The sequence below is a fragment of the Papaver somniferum genome, chromosome 6 (genome assembly GCF_003573695.1).
Source record: "Papaver somniferum cultivar HN1 chromosome 6, ASM357369v1, whole genome shotgun sequence".
NCBI lineage: Eukaryota > Viridiplantae > Streptophyta > Magnoliopsida > Ranunculales > Papaveraceae > Papaver > Papaver somniferum.
Window position 1 is genome coordinate 156,235,808 of NC_039363.1, and position 11,430 is coordinate 156,247,237.

The 11,430-nt window shown below is 38.7% G+C and overlaps 1 non-coding gene across 1 annotated transcript; it reads left to right on the top strand.

Annotated features, from left to right (window-relative positions):
* Positions 1–10,786: 10,786 nt before the first annotated feature.
* LOC113292300 lies at positions 10,787–10,934 on the top strand. The gene has a single exon (XR_003331781.1). It is a non-coding gene; the product is annotated as a small nucleolar RNA snoR137 (small nucleolar RNA).
* Positions 10,935–11,430: the final 496 nt, after the last annotated feature.

Sequence of the window (11,430 nt, forward strand, 5' to 3'; positions counted from 1 at the left end):
GCGTCCTTCCTGGAAAATATCAATTCCCATATTGCATCAGAAGTTGCTAAGAGATCCGCTGCTGCTTTTACTCAGTCGATCCGAACCGTCCCAAAATGAAGAAACTCGTAAAGATGTTCAGGAAAGCAAGCGTCCTTACAATAAAATATCCAACATCCAGACAATCGCTAGTGAGGGTGGAAATAGAATGCATCTGGGGAACGGCTATCAACAACCCAAACGTGCCGCACTAGCGCAGCAGACAACTCAAACCCGGAAAGCTACGACTAAGACGCCTGCACAACAACACGAAACTGGAGAGGCTGCTCTAATTTTCCCGTGTACAATTGAAGAGGTAATCGAAATCCTAGAAGCGTGGATTCAAGATGGCGTCATCAATCTACCTCCTACCAGACGTCCTCCAGATGAAGAAGAAATGGCAAATCCAAAATATTGTCGTTACCATAGGTTCGTCCATCACCCCACCAGCGATTGCAACAAATTTTCAAAGAGAAGGTGGATACAGGAGAACTTCAACTAAACGCCGAAGGAGTGCACAAAGATCCTCTTCCGGTCAGGAGTTGCATAGTCCCTGGGTACTCCGTCCACGAAACCGTACAGACCATGATGGAGCATTCATGCAAGCAACAATAGGTAAGTTTCCGCACGCAGGGAATCAGGGAGGAGCTGCTTCACCAAAAATAAAGAAGGAAGAATAAGCTCACATACGTGATTTATGAAATCCCGTCCATGTTCATGGTCGCGTCCGACCAAGGTTCATGATCATAGATGCCGCTCTTTCCTTTCAAGATCCATGGTCGTAACCACCACTCGTCACTGCCAAGGTTTGTGCCTGTAGTCATAACTCTTCCCTGTCAAGGATCTTGATCGAGGCCATCCAAGCTCCAGACAACTTTTTTTATACATAGTCATAAACATGGATGCAAGAGGGTGATACCGTCATCATGGTCAACCCATCAACCATACAAGATAGAACCACGTAAACTGGGGACTGAGGCTCAGTATGAAATTCCTTCGCCATCACTCAAGGAATTCTTCAACATAAGAGAGACGGTCAATCAAGAAGCATGTAATTTGTAAGGTAAAATCAAACGGGAAAATCAAAAAGAAGGTTGGTCGACCTTAACCATTATTGTCATATCCCCTATTTCGAATCACCGGAGAGAGTGTTGCATGCGTTGAGATGTTACAATAGAAATGGTATTCTTTCCCATGAGGAGAAAACACAACTTGCCGGCCATCACTATTTGTGTGTCGTCTTTCCATCTTCCATATCGTATCGCCTTAGAAGAATGAGAAGAACTCATTTTTCGAAATCAAGGGTTAAGGGAGCCCTCATTATAGTTCTCTCCTGAAGCTGCTTCCACGCTCTCTCCAGAAGAAGACGCTTCAACGCTCTCTCCAGAAGCCTCTTTAACGCACGCTCTCTCCTAAAGCCGCTTCAATGCTCTCTCCAGAAAAATATGCTTCAACGCTCTCTCCAGAAGAAGCCGCTTCAACGCTCTCTCTCCTGAAGACGATTCAAAGCTCTCTCCTAAAGACGCTTCAACGCTCTCTCCAGAAGAAGGACGATTCAACGATCTCTCCGCTTCAACGCACGCTCTCTCCTGAATCCGCTTCAACGATCTCTCTAGAAGAAGTCGCTTCAACTCTCTCTACTGAAGCCGCTTCAGCGCTCTCTCCCGAAGCCATTTCAGCGTTCTATTCAGAGACCGAAGCCGCTTCAATACCTCAGCAAGCCACACAGACCAACTGCATCATGTCTGCCACATCGCCGACATAATCAGAATCAGTGTTTCTAGATTTCCAATTTCCTATGGAAAGGGGTGCATGAGCTGCCAAAAGTTTGGATACAATACAGATCTATAAAACACGACTCTGATCAACAAGTGACGAATCCAAAATATTGCCGCCTTCATCAATTCATCAACCACCTTACTAGAAAATGCAATGGAAGTACGTCTTTCAAGAGAAAATAGGCTCAGGAAAGTTACACCTGGGGACTGCCAACGCGGGATGCCTTCATGTTCCTCAACCAGGTTATTTCTGATATAGCATGATCACTGTCAAAAATTTACGAGCCGCAGGAAGTTCTCAACATGAAGTCGTATACTGCATCAAAGACTCCAAAGTACGCCGCAGAGATATTTTCACGTATCCGGACATGCCATCGGATCTAGTACACATCTACACCTCCTTACAAGACCGCATTGTATTCCTAAGCCGACTCAAAAATATAGCTCTAGTGACCGGACAGAAGTGTAACTGGGGACTTCTCATCGTATCTCATTCCATACAACAATCCAAGATTCAGAAGATGATTCAAAGGATGTCGCTTGGAACAAATTCCTTGAAGACTTGATAGCAGCACGTCGGCAACGGAACGCCTCTCAGCTCATCTACTTCACTCAACGGATCCGGATGATCTTACCTGTACAAGCTTTCTAAGCATGTCATCATTGCAATCAGAAAGGAACGAATAGGTCTATGAGCTAAAGAGTCCGAATAAATACAATTTCGTGCCAGTCAATTCTCAAGAGTTTAAAGAACATTTAAATTGCAACTCAGCAGTCCAGACACTAAGCAACTTAAAGTCAAGGCCTATTGTAATTGAGCGTAATGGAGTTTGGTAATTTTCGAAACCCACTGGAGAGGTTAGATACTCATTCTTCCGGAGTCAGAACCTTATTACACATTCTGGAGAATATCGGTGGTATTGTTGGATGGCTACATGCGCAAAGTAGAAAAGAGCACCTACCTTGAGTTCTCCTGGATCGCCTTGCTGCTGATTATAACTATTGGAGATTGCTTTGTTTCCATTGATGCTCGCTCTACCTCCGCTAACAAAGAAAGTCATTCACACCGAGCTAAATATCCAGGTTTGATCAACCACCCATGGATATTACACTCACAGCTAAGATACGAACACAATATGAACTTACCTTTCCGCTGACGATTGGCACGCTTATGATCGAGTTTCTGACAGTGATGAAGAGGAGCCGTCCGCTGCAAACGAAAGCACGCAGCCAGACGATCAACAAAGACAGAAGAGGGTCGATACCCCTTTTCATACAAACGAAGTTTCTAGAGTTTGAAAAGACAAAGGATTCCTTCTTGCTCCGGGAACGGAAATGGATGACTGAGCGCACCATACCCATACCCCATAAATGAACTAGCAACACGCTACTACGAAATCCACTGGCCGCGTGATCCCGTTGTTGAAGGTTGATTTGGATTTCCCTGCTAATATCTACCTGCTTCGTCTTTTCAATTTTATTTTTCGTCTGTCACCATCTAGTGCATACCACGCAACAATGTCATTGTTAGGTGTTAAGCAAGGGGTTTAGTGTTAATGGTCGTTTTTAGCTTAGGGAGAAAACTGTAAAAGTGTGTCTACCTGACCTGGCATCAGAAGTAGTAGACCTTGATATCTATATTTCGTAAGGAATTTGGAGAATATATCAGAATCTGATGAGTACCCATGTCTCTCTTCACATTATATTGAAACTCAAGCTCCTAGATGAATTGTTCACTATTATAGAGCCTAATGAGTATTTAAGCTCCTAGTTCCATTACTCACTAATGTCGGAGCCTGCCTGGTGTTTTCCTATGCTATGTTCTCAGCTGAACTCTCAATATTGACATGACATGACGATTAATGTTCACTCGCAACGGAGTAGCATAAATCTCCCGAAGTGTTAGTATTGAGACCTACATGAAAACACTCATATAGGCTACACCACCCTCTGACAAAGATATCAGTGTGTTTACGCACCTTTTAATTAAAAGTCAGAGCGATCGAACGCGTTTAATTCCTTAAGGAAAATCTAGACTGTCCATATCGGTCTTAAAAGATGATCACGGCCACACGATTTGGCCATGCAATTCAACCATCCTCGCCTACTCCTAACGGAACTATGCGATCGTCATGACCACTAACATCCCGACCGGTCGAAATTCCTTTAGTTCGTCCGCTAAATCCTTGAACGCTCACAAAAATATGGGTGATCGCGCTGTCTAAAAAATAGCTCAACCGACAAAAACGGTCTCAAAATCCATCGCATCCGTCCAAATTATCCGGCCTACTTGGACGACTTAGATCGTGTCTCGAACGATAAAGGAGGTGCCAATACATTCACCTCCGGCCAAATTTCATTCCAAATCGATCGACTTGCTCATGGGAAGTCAATGACGCATCAAACTGTTCGATTGAACTAGGGTGGACGCGGCCGTCTTAAAACCCTAATTTATATTTGCGGCAATATGCTACTGCCTCAAATCGATCGTGACCACCCATCTTCGCCAACCAAATCAAGTGGCATAGATCTAACTTCAGATGGCCCAGGAGATGCTAACACCTTCACCGTCGACCCAAATCCACCTTTGTTCGGTCGACTTGCTCATAGCAAGACCAAAGCACATCAAATCACCTGCCCAAAGTAGGGCGACGCGCTGTTTGAAAACCTTAAAATTGCTTTGTGGCAACACGCTACTGTCGCAAACCGATCACAACCATCCATCTTTTCCGTCCAGATCGAGTGGCTTAGATTTAATTTTAGACGGCCCCGAAGGCATCAACATGATCGCCGGTGACCCGTCTTTGCACATGATTAATCGGCATGTTCGAACTAAGGTTCAGTTCCTTGAATAGCTCGCCCAAAAAGGGTTTTCCGCGCGGCTCCTTAACCCTAAATTACATCAACGACAATATGTAACTGCTGAAAATCATCTCGTTCGTCCAACTTCGCTAGCCTAGTTGGATGGTGTAGATTTATTTTCAGAAAAACAACATGATAGCATTGTGATCTCCGGTCATCCCTCCTCCACAGGGAGTGATCGACCAAGTGATAGCTCTCCCATAGGGCCCTCAAACGATCATCCAAAGGTGGCCGGTTGTGCTACTTCTTTAAGACGTTCAATTCATGACTGATTCAATCGAGCTCTAAAATAACGATGCTTCTAGCACATCGATTATTTTGTTGTTGCTTGTTTAAAAGCGATGCTTCATACACATCGATTATAAGCGATGTTTTATAAATATTGGTTTCACAAATAATTTATTGTTTGACCTAAATGCACCGTGCGCTGCTTTCAACGACAAGTCTCACGACTCGACCCACTTACTCGAGACATCAAACATGTCACAAACTGGGGGATGTTCACTGGGGTATTGGTATGGAGGTTTACAGCGTGCGACGTGCAACACGCCCATTATGAGAAAGTGTCAGGAAAGACGAATGGTTAATAGTAATAAGACTAGTGGGTGAAAACGTGATTAATCTTCCCTCATAACGGAAACACGATGATCACCACGTTCCGCACAACTTCACTTCTCCATTACTTAACTCCCTCCACTTCCTATGAGATCAGGGTGCGCTCAATGACTTATATAAGTAGGTTTTCAACCTATTTCAAAGAACACAAGTAGGCATAAACCATATTCTGATACAAGTCATAAAACAACCACACCTTCATAATTCAACATTCTGATCTCAAACACCTTCTTCGCTTCCCTCCCTAAGATCAAACCTTCTCCTTCACTTTGTGATCGAATTGAATCTGGAACGACCATTTCTTGGTTTAGGCCAGATTCTTACAGATTTATCTCTCGAACTTAAAAGTACTCCCTTGTAGTGCATTTGTTTAAGGTTTGAATTCGTTTCTCATCAACATACCCAAATTTACCAAAAATAGCAGAATCAGTTTTTACCCCAAAACAGGAGGCAACGGAGATTTCTCTTCATGATTGATGGCTTAACAATCATATTAACATCTTTTCCATCAGAAGACATGATGCTTGGAGTGTCCATAAGAATATGGGTTTGTGAGAGGAAATCACAATTTAAACTCAACAAGTAGTCTTGGAAAGAGTTGTTAGAGCATTGCTCGGTTAAACCCACTAGCATTGGTATGTCAAGTTAGTTTTCAATTTTAGTTTCCAAAATGCATTCTTGATTTAGTATACCATAGGTAGTTTCGAACTAGATTAGGTCTAAGAAGAGATATTCTTGAAGGATGAAGACTGAAGATTACAAGAAGACATCAACAAGGACTTCATCAACAAAGGTATGTGGTGATTGATTTCATTTGGATTCTTGTTCAATTCTACCTTTCTAATCTATCGAAACAAATGCTCACTCTATGGAACAATTCCTATGACGGTTTATGTACATTTATGTATACATACTCGAGGTTATTTTAGCCACGACTTTTTTGACAATAACCTTTATCCCTGGAAAGGTTCTCATATTATAGTGAATGATCTTACGAATTCACGAGCCAATAATCACTCAATTCCTAGTTATAACGATGAAGTTATGAGTTGATTTATTAAAGTAACAGTTATAAGTTTTGCTGTAACTGTTACAGTTCGTTAGTAGGAAACAATCCATGGACTGCTTGTAACGGTTCACGTACTTGGGCCCAATTACGTGACTAGAAGTCTTTTTTAGTCAAATTGGTGATGTTTCCTTATCTAGGCAAGTTGGCTATTAATCCAAACATATTTGATTACCATATTAAAGTTTTTGTGATTCCTTCCTAAGTTAAAATGTGATTTATTCACATAAATACAATATTTGCTAATTAATTATTTTGGTAAGAGTTGTAACTTAGGAAAGACTCCCATAATTAGGAGAGTCTTGAAAAAGGAAAATAGCCTAAAACCTATCTTAGATTTCAAGATAACTTATTCACTATAAATAAAGGGTTCATGAGTGCTACACGTTTTCATCCCCTTTGGAAAATTGGTGTAAGCTTCATAAGGTTGTTTTCCATGTCTTCTGTTCTTCGTGAACAAGAGTGAGATAAAAGTCTTTGTATTGGGGATCACAAAGCCGAGTTGGATTTAATCTTCGTGATTGATCATACAACTTGTAATCTAGGTTTTTCACCTCTTGTCTATTCTAAGGTTTTCTCTTCTGATATAAAACCATTCAAGAGTTGTTGATCATAAACCCTAGGTTTGATAGATTTCAGTTTCCGATCGTATACCAACACTTGTTAGTTGAAACCGGAAGTTAGAAAGAAAACTTCGATTAAGGTATCTCGTAAAAATCCTTAAGAGGTTTAAACAAGATATCTCTAGATTTATCTAGTTGTTCTTGTTATAGGATTATTTGGGTTTTCTTAACTTGGAAATTGATCTTTGGAATCGCCCAAGTTCACTTACGGAAATCAGTTCACGGAATCCTTGTGTGTACGTATACTGATTGTAAGTTAAAACCCTAATCTACAAGTTTTTTTTCATATTACTTTTACCTAGTAATTGTATATATCAAAATAAACACAAGATTTCCAAAACCTTGATTCAAATCTAAAGGGAAATCAAATCGGTGTTTTGTGCAAACAAAAATCGAATCATATCAATCGTGTTGGTGTATCTTCCAAAGAGAGACTTGGGTTATGGTAGAAGATTTACAAGAAGAATACCTAAAGACAATCAATGTTGTGCTAGGAGTTTTTGCTGAAGCAGGTATTACATCTAGTCTGAATAGGTAGTAGGAAATTAGTGTAACAGCTTATAATCAGTGTGTGTTTATTCTGGACTAGGTCTCGGGGTTTTTATGCATTTGCGGTTTCCTCGTTAACAAAATTTACTGGTGTCTGTGCTATTTCTTTTCCGCATTATATTTATTTATATAATTGAAATATCACAGGTTGTACGTAAGTTCAATCAATTGAAAATATGACCTTTGGGTTGTTGATTAAATTGACTGATACTTGGATATTGGTTTTTGATACCGTCCAAGTTATTTCTTATATTCAATCGGGCTCGCAAATTCCTATTTGTTTGATTGCGGATTGAATTGAGAAATTGAGATATAACTCTTTGATATACTTTTCTTAAGATTGAGTCTGACTGTTTAGTTGATTCTCTTGAAAGTGTATTGGAGTTAGTCCATACAGATTGCCAAACAAATTATTGGGTGTGGTTGTTAGACCCCATTTTTTCAAGAGTTTCAGGGAATAAAAAAGGAATGTAGGGTTACGCATTCTTTAACAGGTTCGTGCACGTACAACTCTGAACCCTAGATAGAGTAGAATTGTCGAGAATAACCCTCCTTTATTGATAGACAGGGAATTCTAAATTTGCATCAACCAAAAACAAACCTGATAAAAGAAGAAAACAAACTTTTCCTAAAGCCTGAGAGGTGCAAAACCTTGTCTCTTTGGACTAGGCACATGAGACAAGATACACAAATCAATACAATCGACTCTAGCTAATACAACTAGTATCACACAGGATGTGTGGGGATTAGGATTCCCAGTTGCTAGAGTTCTCCTTTATATAGTCTTTCAAATCAGGGTTTGCAATCAATGTTAGCTTAGTAACAAAGAATTCAATATTCACTGTTAGATGAAAACCTGATTAGGTTCAAGTTAATATCTTTCAACCGTTAGATCGAAACTTAGCTTGTTATACACAAATGAAATGCACGCTTATTTAGGTTTGTGTAACCGTACCCAAACATGTACACTTAGATGGTTCAACAATAGTTAACCAAATGGTTAGCCATATGAGCACTTCCATATCAATCATATTCTTTTTTACCATAACTAGTTCAAATGACTCAAATGAACTAGTTAGAGAGTTGTTCAATTGCTTAGATCTTATAGAAGTATACAAGACACAATCGAAGCAAAAACGATTTGATTCACTCGAATCGATTCATGAACTTTATAGCCACGGTTTGCAGACTTGCATTCCTTAGTTTATATAAGTTTAAGTTTATGAATAATTGTTTTTTAGAAAATAACCAACTTAAATACGCATACTAGTACGCGGACTTAAGTACCCGGAATAAGTTTGTTTTCAGTTCACAAATTCTAGAAGAAATTCACGGGATGTGAACTTCCGACAGTACGCAGACTTGGTACGCGGACTCTAGTTCCGGTTTTCGTGAGCAGCAAAGCACGCCTACTTTGGTTCAAGGAATAAGGACTTACACACGTATGAGTTACCACACAATGTTTATATCCAACCATGGTTATATAATCTAAACTCTCATTTCAATCATTGAAACATTCTTAGAGGATGTTATATAGTTGTTGTTCACACACTATTTTTTGTCAAAGCAATTTTAAAGTAATTGAAACTTAAAATGACTTTCGTCACTAGTAAAGATGAACTTGCCCAAAGCGAAAGATTACCAACACGTATTTCGAGAAATAGATAAGTGAGATAAAATCGGCTCGAAATAGCGAATGTGTATAATCAAAGTCTATATAGCAAAACGACTTTTGTCTCAAGATAGGAGATAAAGTAGATAGACTTTTGAGTGATAGATAAGTTCAAGTCTCAACATACCTTTTAGTCGATGAAGTTCCACCAGTTCATTGAGTAGTTCTTCGTCTTTGTATGATGATCCCATAGAGTCTTGAGCTCAATTACACTTTCTATCCTAGTCCAAGACATAGTTATAAGTAGATTAGAAATCAAGACTTATAGTTTTGATCACTAACATTGACAAACATGCTTGAGATGGCAACGCATGCGAGTTCGACCGAGCAGTGCTCTAACAAGAACAACTGGAGGTGGAGAGATTCTTGGAAGAAGAAGATGATGCTGAGTTCCAACTTCTACCGAATAAAGGTGTGTCATTTCAGAAATAGAATTAGCTGTAGGTTCTTCTAAAGAAGTAACGACGGCTTAACATTCTAAAAAAGTTTTGTTTTTCAACACAATTTACCATTCTAGTTCACTTAATCTTTGTAGAGATTACAAGTTATTGATTAGATTTGGTTAGTATACCATACACAATCAATAGAATTGGAGATGGAAGTAATTGGGCATCGGCAAGGCGTTTATTTAAGTTTTGAATAGTCTTGGCTTTGGCTTTACTGCCTTATGTTTCAGTTTGGCATTTCTTTAATTGAAGATTGAACCCGTACACTGAACTACTAAGTGTAATTTATAGCAACTAATATTCATTTCCTTAAGAAATCCATTTTCTTATGCATCTGTACCCAATATATAGCTTGCGTGAACTCATTTTGCGACTCTTGTAAATATAAGCGTGTGTTCACATTTCTTTTATGAATGCTTTTTTATCTTAGTGGATCTTCATTGGCCTGATGTATTCTTTATGCTAGTTTAATGGTTTTATTTTCAGTTAGTATGATGTTGAATGTCTATTTGATAATGTTTATATGAATTGATTTAATGGTTCTAATATGATTTCATTTGCTTCCTGATCAGAGTTAGAACTTGAAGAACTGAAAAGAACTGATCAGAGTTGAGCTTAGGAAGGTATAAGTTTGGAAGTCTGAGAAGGTACATTCTTGATTAATTCTCACTGAGCTTATTCTCTTTTCTTGTATGATATATGCTGTATAACATGATAATAGTCCTGGTATTTAACATGTATGATGTCTTGATGATGTTATTAACATGATAATAGTGAGTGGTAAACAAAGATTTTCAAATTAGGGAATTATGAATCGGTAGGTTAGCTAGTTTTTCAGAAGAACAATATTCAATCAATTCCATAATAGGAACATCATTTTTGTTGATTACGTTTATGATTAGGTTGAATTAGAAGAGATATGAGAATCTAGGCGAGAATTTAAGGATGACTTGTCTTTCTTTTAATATAGCTTGCATATAGGATTAAGGGTCCGGGGCTTCAGGAAGTGGACTAAAGTGTGTAGGGTTGATTACTTTGATCAATATTTTTGCTTGATCTACATGTTATAAAAAGTCCATATAACAATACTGAAGCCTCTTCTTTTTTAATTCCTTTTCTGTATTTTAATTTTGCTAAGTTTTGTATGGTCATACTTTGTTGCTTCTTAGAATCTTAATGGGTGAACTATCTTAAATATTTAGAGAAGTTCATGTATTTAGAAGCATAAATCAAATTGTGAACCAGTATTAAACAGCATGATGCACTCTTCTATTCCACCATTGTTACCTTTCTTCTGGTATATTTTTATTTTGCATATGCTAATTTATTGCATTATTTTTTTCGATTATAGATATTCAATCCTCAAGAAAACTGTTTATACAAATTCTTAAATAATCGTTGGTTGTTCGTTCGCTTTTGGAGGGGGGGAGCGTTTCTACTTATTTTGAAACACTTTGTTGTTTGAGCTGCTGATGCATAACCAATGGACATTAACATAATTCCCCTATGAACAAAGCCTAACTGACGTTAGTAAAATTTTGTTCGTTATTTCCAGGAATAGGATTTAGAATGGGGATCCCGTAATTGTTGTTAGAGCTTTTCCCCTAAGAATTAGATGAGCATTTAAAATGAACCAAATAGTGGAAGGATTTTAAAACATCTATGGATTTCTAGTCGATACGTATTAGTACCTCAGCTTTTTTTGTGGAGGATGACCATACTCCACTTGATATCATGGCTTGGGTTGGGTGGGATCTTCATGAGGATAGTTGTTTGGTGAATCAATGTAGGAATGATATTT